We start from the raw sequence: 9,952 nt of genomic DNA, 5'->3' as shown, positions 1-9,952 counted from the left end.
GGGTACAGTGTGATGTCACACACATGCACATATTGTAGAATGACTCAGTCCAGCTAATTAACATATCCATCACAAGAGGATTCTTTAAAACATGCATTTAATTATGCTCACAATTCTCTAGTGGATTCCCCATCCAACTTAGGGTAAAGGCTTGGTCCCTCCAGAGTCCGGCATAGACTCCACCATTCCCCTCCCAGCTACCTTGGGCCTCATGCGTTACTCTCCCTCTTGTGCATACCACTCCTTCCTTGCTTGCTCTTTCTTAGATATGGCAAGCATGCTCATATCTCAGGGTCTTTGTACATATTGTTTCCTTTGACTGATTTTTGTCCTGTTTTGCTTGCTCACTTCCTGTAGATCTCTGCACAAATGCTACCTCGTTGAGACCTAACTACAGTAATATTCATCCCAACTGATTTCTTTTTCTCCACACAACTTGATACCATCTGATGTACTACATATTTTCTTATCTGTGCATTGCCTGACAACTTCCACTCGAGTGTCGGCTCCATAAAGGCAAAGTCTCTAGTTGGCTCACCACCATGTCTCCAGAGCCTATATCTGCATGTGGCACACAGGAAGCTCTCGCAAATACTCATTGAAAGAATGAATAAATGAATTTAGGAACAAATATCATTTAAAACATAGCATTCATCTTGCTAAATGAACAAATGAAAAATGTGTATAAAAATACTTAACGGTGTTCACAGCCGCTGCTCTCTAATGCCAGCGCTGCCTCTAGCTCGCTTATCTCCATCCGAAGGAGAAGCGGGGTAAGGAAGGAGGTCTTTCTACCATGGCTCGTACAAAGCAGACTGCCCACAAATCAACCGGTGGTAAAGCACCCAGGAAACGACGGGCTACAAAAAACCGCTCGCAAGAGTGCGCCCTCTACTGGAGGGGTGAAGAAACCTCATCGTTACAGGCCGGGCACAGTGGCGCTTCGTGAAATTAGACCTTATCAGAAGTCCACTGAATTTTGATTCGCAAACTCCCCTTCCAGCGTCTGGTGCGAGAAATTGCTCAGGACTTCAAAACAGATCTGCATTTCTAGAGCGCAGCTATTGGTGCTTTGCAGGAGGCAAATGAGGCCTATCTGGTTGGCCTTTTTGAAGACACCAACCTGTGTGCTATCCATGCCAAACGTGTAACAATTATGCCAAAAGACATCCAACTAGCACGCCACATACGGCATTCTCCAAAAAAAAAAATTTTTTTTTTCTCTTCTTCCTGTTATTGGTAGTTCCGAACGTTAGATATTTTTTTTCCATGGGGTCAAAAGATATCTAAGTATATGATTGAGAGTGGAAAAATAGGTATTGGCCGTTTTTCCATTTTAATTTGTGTGTGAATTTTTAATATAAATGTAGGGATATAAAGCATTAATGCAAGTCAAATGTTTCAGTGAACAAGTTTCAACAGTTCAACTTTTTAACAATTATAAATAAAACTTAAATTTTTCTGGACAATGCCAGCATTTGGATTTTTTTAAACAAGTAAATTTCTTATTGACGGCAATGAAATGGTGTTTGTAGCATTTTTATCATACAGTAGATTCCATCCATTCACTATACATTTCTAACTGAGTTGTCCTACATGCAAGTACATGTTTTTAATGTTGTCCGTCTTCTGTGCTATTCCTGTGAGTTTGCTATTAAAATACATTAAACTATAAAAAAATACTTAACATATAAAGTGACCAAGCATTGGATGAATGAATAAATAGTCCTCAGAAGTGGCAGGTACATAGAAGATCCTCAATAAACACTTACTGAATGATTGAAGTAAAGCTTTTAGAACAGTAGCAACACACAGTAAGCTTGATAAATTTTGAGATTTACTATTCGAATGTCAAAACTCTATCATTCATGGGGGCTACTCTCCCTCACACTCGAAAAAAGACAAAAGCAGTTTCCAGTTGAGCACTGAGAGTGGGAGGAAAGTAAAATGCAGAATTAGTCAAGGTGGGAGGGATTCTCTGAGAATTCCTGAAGATAGGAGACCACAGATCAGACAGTAGGAATGACAGACCCTGTATAGGGGGTAAACAGTCCCTTTCTTGTAGGTCCATTCTGAGACTTCCACAATTTTCATCAATTCTGATTTTGGATCTGTGAATATTTGGGGATTAACAATTTCATCTGCGATTCTCAGATGCACTATTTCCTTACCATCAAGCAGAACCTCCCAGATACAGCTTAAGAAACATAGGGAAGGGAGGTACCTCTCACAACATAAAAACTTCTCTCTTGGGGCTGGGGCTGGGGTTGTGGCTCAGTGGTAGAGTGCTTGCCTAGCATGTGTGAGGCACGGGGATCGATTCTCAGCACCGCATATAAATAAATGAATAAAATAAAGGTCTATCAACATCTAAAAAAATTTTTTTAAAAAACTTCTCTCTTTCCCTGGGTCTGAGTGAATGCAATGCTGTTAGTCAAGAGATCAACGTATATACCTTTGAACTGGGGTACTTGAACTTGTAAAAAGTGATAGGCCTGTGCCACGGATCTATCAGTTATTTACTTTTTAGAGTGGATTAGTTCACTCAGTTTTCCCCTCCACACCTCTTATTGATACTAGTCTGAACTCAAGAATGAGGGTTTTGCATGGGATGGAAGAAAGATTGAGGGAGGGAAATTTTATAGTTAAGCCACCAGGGGAAAGAACAGTGGAGGCATTTTTGCAAATATATGGACCTCAGTATGACAGAGTCAAGTAGACAGGAGGGTAGGATCAAATGTAGATTTCTTCCAAATGAAAACCAGGCAGCATCCATATTGACTGTGGTCATTGTGTGAAGCCAGGAAAATCAACTCTCACAAGCCTGTTCCAGGGCAAGTGTTTGATGTTAATTCAGTTGGGCAGCTGAGACCCAAGGGATACCTCTCTAAACCTTCCTCCAAACTCCTTCTTTCTTTTTCAGTTTTTGAAGGGTCTCAGTTTACAAGACTGTGTCAATACTCCAGCAATCCAAATGAAGCATCTAAGTGTACCGTTCTCTGAGGTTTGGAATTGGCGTTGATTCAGTAAATGCACGGGCCTGGTTGCCATTTGTCCTCCTCCTTCTTTCTTGCATGGCAATTGGTATTAACTTGTCGGTTTGGCACGTTAACTCTGCGAGTGCTGGCTCTTATTGATAAGTAGCACTGCCACCTCCTTGCCTTGCTTTTGTAGCCATAGAGATGAGTTTAGGAAGCATCTGCTCTCCTCAAAAAGCAGGGGAGGGGTCTTCACCAGGGAGCTGCATGAATAAAATTATACACAGAAACCAAGTTTGAAGACAAATTATACAAAAAACCCTGAAAGTTAATAAAGTAGGGAGATTTTTTTCCCCAATGTTCTCAATTATTTGATGGGTAGTCTATAAGATTAAAGAAACTTGAAGCAAAAATGATAAATTGCCAGGGCTGCTTAGAGTCCTTCAAAGCACATTTGAAAGCCCAGTGTCAAAGCCCATTTGGAACCTCAGGACATTTAAATGTATTCAGGCAAACCATTACCCAGTCCTTCAATAACCTTTGCATTGGTCAGCGTAGGCCTCCTGTACTATCCCTAGGCCTCCTGGGCCATAGGAATGAACCCTTACCACCATTGAAGCAATCAATCCATACTTGGTTAACTTTACCTGCCAGAAAATTCTTCATAAGTGACTATAACCAGCTATTTAATTTGAGAATTAATTCAATTTACAAAATGAAATATGATTTTGATATGATAGTTTGGTTCTTGCAAATCAGTGTTAATCGGTGCTAGTAAAATGAAGCCCCATTTCCATGAGAGTGCTATTCTACACCACAAGCCTCTCCAACAGGCGAGACAGTTTGACTTTGTTAGCAGAGGTATTGACATCAGCTGTCTTACCATGGAATGGGCGTCACGCACACGCTGTCACACAAAGTAGATCCCTTCATTCCTACGATGGCCCTTTGAAGAGGATGACATGCCCATACTTTGCAAGTGAGAAAAATGGAGAGGAGGATGAGATGACCTTGCAAGTCAGGAGCAGAGATGGAGTTGAAGCCTGGTGGGTTTAATTTTCAAGCTCCATTCTACCACGAAGTCTCCTGTAGGGTGGCCCTCTCTCTAGCACCCTTCACAGACTCTGTAAGCCTGGCCTAGATGGCCGAGTTCAAGGAGAACTCTCAGAAGAACCACGAAGCAGCTCACATAAGGCCAGTTCAAGGTCATTCTTCTTCCATTTTCCCCTCAGCCTCGTGGAAATGTACTCCCAATTATCCATGCCTAAAAGAGATTCCAGGAAAGCACTAGTCTTCAATGACATTTCTGGATTCCCTTAAAACCTGCAATATGTGCCTTATCTAGAACTTCAGAGTTGGTTAGAACTTTGCAGGTCATCCATTCCTGTGCTCCTTCTACTGGCTCTGTTAGATACATTGAATAGTCTTGCAAAGAGGAAACTGAAGGCTGGTTGAAAAGAAATCAGTAAATGAAATATCCTAACTATGAGTGGCAGGTTAGAATAACTGCTTTGGATATGTGGCCCTTTGGGAAAAGAAAAGAGAACTTGAAGTTGAGTCCTTATTTCTGAAGGCTAAGATATGAAAAGTAGGAAGACAAATGGAGCCAAATCAGAGAGGTCTACAAAGCCCCAGTATTCTCTGGCTCAAAGTGCTCATGGGCCAAGTAAGGCTATATAGCTCTATATGTTGAGGTGGAGACAAAGATCCCTGGGCATGTGAAAAGTTTGCTGTTAGCTGCAGAGAACTCGAAGACAACTGGCCATTTCCCACACCTTTTCTAGAAGCCCTGAAGGACAGAGTGTGGAGTCGATGAAGGTCCCCACTCTGTGAGAATGACCATCACACTTTCAAGAACACTCATTATTGGGATGCTTTGTTTTATTTATTTTTATTTATTTATTTATATTTATTTATTTATTTATTTTGTGGTGCTGGGGATTGTACCCAGGGCCTTGTGCTTGCAAGGCAAGCATTCTACCAACTGAGCTATATCCCCAGCCCAGGATACTTTGTTTTAGTCAGCTTTTCTGTCACTGTGACCAAAATACCCAACAAGAACAACTGACAGAAGGGAAAGTTTATTTGGGGCTTACGGTTGGTTTCAGAGTTCTCAGTACATAGATGACTGACTCCATTGCTCTGGGCCCAGGATGAGTCTGGACATCCCAGGGGAAGGGTCCAGCAGAGGAAAGTTGCTTAGCTCATGGTGGATAAGGAAATAGAGGTGGTCAGGGGTGGGGAGGATGGGTCACAGGGAAGAACCATCTTTCCAGGACAAACCCTAGCAACTCACCTCCTCCAACCACACCTTACCTATCTATATTTACTACCCAATCAGTAATTCAAACTAGGTTACAGCTTTCATAACCTGATCATTTCACCTCTGAATATTTTGGCATTAAAAGGAGTTTTGAGGGAACACCTCATATCCAAACCATGATGCTTTCCCTTGTATTGAGCTGTTGTCTGCCCCTCCAATAAGTTAGTTATTATCTTTAAAACCCAGTTTTTTAATCTGCAAAAGGAGAATAACAAATCTACCTATCACCTATGATTTTTGTGACAATTAAAGGAGAAAATCTTAGTAACATGTTTTTAAAATGCCTTAGTGCCTAGTAAGCACTCAACTAATAAAACCTATTATAATTATGTCCATTCTTCCCACTAATGAAAGTAAGTGACAAATTAGGGACATCCTTCTACACAGTAGGAGAGTTATATTGCATTTTCTTTAATCATCTATTATGCTTCTTTTCTTCTGTTTAAGGCTATGAGTTATTTATGACTTTTGATGAGTTTGTTCCTAAATCCACATGAGGGGACAGGGAAAGGAGAAGGGAAGAATATAAATAAAGAGAATGAGGGATTTTGCCTTATTTCCTAGATACACAAGCTCAGAGGGAATAATTCTGCTGTGCTTTGCCCTTGGAGGAAACCCCTGGAGAGTCTCTGGTTTTATTAATGATCTGGTATTGATTGAGGTTTAATGTGTTTAATCCCTGCATACACATGATCTCATTTATCTCACAGCCACTAGCTGCAATGGGCACTTTGCCCTATTCTCAGGATGGCTTGCTCAAGATCACCTATTGGGAAGCAGCAGAGCCAGAATTGGAACCCATTTTTATCTTACCCCAAGGCCCAGGCTCCCAACCACCCTGCTGTACTTGAATTTCACTAACACACCAGTGATCTAGGTCCTATCTAATGGCTCTTAGTCCAGTGAAAACTGGAAAAAAATTTAAAAATAGGGGTGTGTCATTGCACTATTACCAGACACCTGCCCTGGAAAACCTAGGGCTCTCTGATTAACCTCTTTCAGGACAGCTCTTTGATCAGACAGAGTCACAGCAAGATGGCCATAAGGAGCTCAGCTGGCAGTCTGGGAGCGGCTGCTATTGGGGAGGCTCATGGAAAGAGAAGAGAACAGGTAAGACTAGAGGGAATTTATTTCTAGAAACAAGAAGACGCATGTTCGCAGGCTCCAGTATGACCTTTGACCAGAGTGCTGTTTCCGCCATTATCACAGAATGCAGGGCAGGCATGGCTGCCTCTGGGCCTTTTGCCTATACCCCGATTTCTACCAGTCCTTCAAACCTCCCCAAATAAAAAGGATAAAAAATAACATTTACTAAAGGCCAGTAATATTTTTCAATCTTCACTTTAGAGTAAATATAATCATCTCAAAAAACTTCATTTAAAGTGATGTAAAATATAAGTGACTTGCTGTCCTTTGATACGCAGGGAGGTGTTTACTTTCAAATGCAGCTTTAAGGAAGATCCCTAGGCTGGCCCCTTAGCCACTTCTATATAGAAATTCTAGAACCTAGCCAAGATGGGGCCTCATTGGGAACAAAAATGCTTGCTTGGGAGCTTAAGAGTACACAGAGCATGTTGGAGGGAGAATAACAAGTTCTCACTTGGAATCCTGATTGGGTTTCTGGGCTAGAAATTCTGGACAGAGGCCCACATCCCCTCAGATACCCTAGCAGAGAAATGGCCTACTGGCAACCTGGGGGAAAGAAGGTTCCAGCAAAGTTAAATGCAAGGTTGATTTTTCTTTCTTTTTTTTTTTTTTTTTTTTTCTTTTGCAGTACTGGGGATCGAACTCAGGGCCTTGTGCTTGCGAGGCAAGCACTCTACCACCTGAGCTATCTCCCCAGCCTAAATGCAAGGTTGAAAAGATAATCTTGGGGGCAAGTATTGGTGCTTCTGTTCTTGGCACTGTGTGCTTCCAGGAGGTTCCTGCCCCACATGTTCTTTCATTCCACAAAACATGTTTTTTGGTCTCGATGTGGATGCTTAGCTCTGCTGTGTTCTCTCTCCCTGCCTTCCACATGTGGAAGGACTGGGTGATCTTAGGAGTGCACATGCTCAGGTCTAGCTGTCGTTGAGCCCAAGGGGTGGGTCAACCTGAGTGGCACTGCCCAAGACAGGACAAATGGGAAGCGGAGACCCATACCTGGCTACAGACGCTCAGAGTGAGAGATCCCAACTATCAAAACCTGCGCTGCAAAGTTTTTGACCCTACTGTGAATTAAATACATTGTTTTTATTTAATAAGAGAAAAAAACTGAACCTTTTAATCACCAAAATGTAGAACATGAGAAGCACTGAATGAGATGTCAGTTTTTTTTTGTTGTTGTTGTTTTTGTTTTTTTAATTTGTTCTAATTAGTTACACATGACAGTAGAATGCATTTCAACACACTGCACACAAATGGAGCCTAACTTCTCATTCCTCTGGCTGTACGTGGTACAGTCACACCAGTCATGTGATCATATATGTATACAGGGTAATAATGTCTCATTTCACTGTCCTTCCCAACTCCACCACCCCACCCCTCCCCTCATTCCCCTCTGCACCAAAGTTCCTTCATTCTTTCTTATCACCCTCCTCCAACTATGGATCAGATTCACTTATCAGAGAAGACATTTGGCCTTTTGTTTTCTGGGGGATTGACTTATTTCACTTAGCATGATATTCTTTAGTTCCATCCATTTACCTGCACATGCCATAATTTCATTCTTCTGTAAGGCTGTGTAATATTCCATTATGTATATGTACCACATTTTCTTTATCCATCCATCTGTTGAAGAGCACCTAGGTTGGTTTCATTGCTTAGCTATTTTGAATTCAGCTGCTATAAATATTGATGTGGCTTCATCAATATAATATGCAGATTTTAAGTCCTTTTGGTATATAACTAAGCATGGGACAACTAGGTCACATGATGGATCCATTCCAAGTTTTCTAAGGAATCTCCCTACTCCTTTCCATAGTGGTTTGCACCAATTTACAGTTCCACCAGCAATGTATAAGTGTACCTTTTTACCCACATCCTCACCAGCACTTGTGGTATAATTTGATCTTGAATGTCCCCCAAAGGCCCATATCTCCAGACTGTAACTCTACTGGGATGTGATGAATCCTTTAAGAACCTCTAAACTATGAGTCAAAATAAACCTTTCCCCTTTGTAAGTTGATTTATTTCAGGCATTTGTTACAGTGACGGAAAACTGACTAACACAGCCTGCATGAAACAACTGTAAATCCTAGAAGGGTAATAGTAACATATGAAAGGATCTCCTTAAATTCCAGAAATTAAAATATGGCTAGTAAAGGCATTAGATTCTTGTGAACAAATCAGACTCTAAAGGAAGGGTTGGCATAAGATTATTAAGGTTGGAAAAAACTGCAGCAGTGGACAATGAACAAAAGTTTCTCTGCATGGAGTCCAACACAGTGTGCTCCATATTATATTGATGTCCATGGCTCTGATTCACAATGACCACTGATTTGGTTCTTATGGGAGTGTTGTTATTTAGCTAGGGAGAGAACATGAAATTGTGGGGATTCCCAATTATCCATTCTTTTTTCCTTGATATTGGAGCGAGGAAACAAAAATCAGGGGGTGATATATTCTGGAAAAAGAGGAGCGCAGGTAAATCAAAAGAAGCGTTGACCCAGTTAAGCAGATCCACAGTGCGCACAATAATTTTGAAAACTATCCAACCAAATGGGACTACTCATAATTAATGTGTTTACTGAATCTATAACCCCTTTTATCAGATGGGGACCTGCTTGCCAGAGTTTAGTGCTAGCTTCTCTATATCCCACACCATGTTATTGGCACCAAAAAAATATCACAGACCTTCCTCTGCCTGCTTCACTGAGCTTCCTCGGCATCCTGCTGCCATGTGTAATATACAGCGTCAGGGTCTGTTCATTGATGATTTCCCAAGTTCCCTGGGTAATTGCCTCTTTTTCCCTTAAGCCCAGGTCACTGATGAGTTAAACTGGAACAGCGACATGAGAATGGTTCCCTGTGCTCTCTATTAGAGAAGAGACGTCATACTCATTCCTCCAACAGACTGACCCTTTCCCGGGCTTCTTGGTGGATGCTGAGGATGTGGTGACAGGCCATTAATTACCCTCAAGAATCCCACGTGGCTGCATCACTGTAGTATGTTGATTTTAAATCCTTTGGGTATAAACCAAGAAGTGGGATAACTGGGTCAAAAGATGGGTCCAAGTGTTCTGAGGAATCTCCACACTGCTTTCCTAATAGCAGCTCCATTCACAATAGCTGGATTATGGAACCAACCTAGATGCCCTTCAACAGATGAATGGATGAAGAAACTGTGGTATATATACTCAAAGGAATATTATTCAGCCACAAAGAATAATAATATTATGGTATTTGTAGATAAATGAATGGAATTGGAGAATATAATGCTAAGTGAAATAAGCCAATCCCCCCAAACCAAAGGCTGAATGTTCTCCCTCATAAATGGTTGATGATACATAATGGGGGTGGGAGGATGGGGGGTGAGAGAAGAATGGAGGAATTTTAGATTACATAGAGGGAAATAAGAGGGAGGAGGGGGCAGGGGTCTGAAAGACAGTGGAATGAGACAGACATCATTACCCTATGTACATGTACGATTAAACGAATGGTGCAAATCTAC

General features: G+C 41.4%; 1 pseudogene across 1 annotated transcript; it reads left to right on the top strand.

The window, feature by feature from the left end:
• Window positions 1-715: 715 nt before the first annotated feature.
• Window positions 716-2,930, top strand: LOC306662183 (histone H3.3A-like; annotated as a pseudogene). Its single transcript has 2 exons — window positions 716-1,191; window positions 2,924-2,930. The product of its transcript is annotated as a histone H3.3A-like (transcript).
• The last annotated feature ends 7,022 nt before the right edge of the window (window positions 2,931-9,952 follow it).

The sequence above is a fragment of the Sciurus vulgaris genome (genome assembly GCF_902686455.1).
Source record: "Sciurus vulgaris genome assembly, chromosome: 5".
NCBI classification, from domain to species: Eukaryota; Metazoa; Chordata; class Mammalia; order Rodentia; family Sciuridae; genus Sciurus; species Sciurus vulgaris.
Note: the sequence above shows the minus strand (reverse complement) of the source record. Positions and strands in the feature narration are given on the sequence as shown.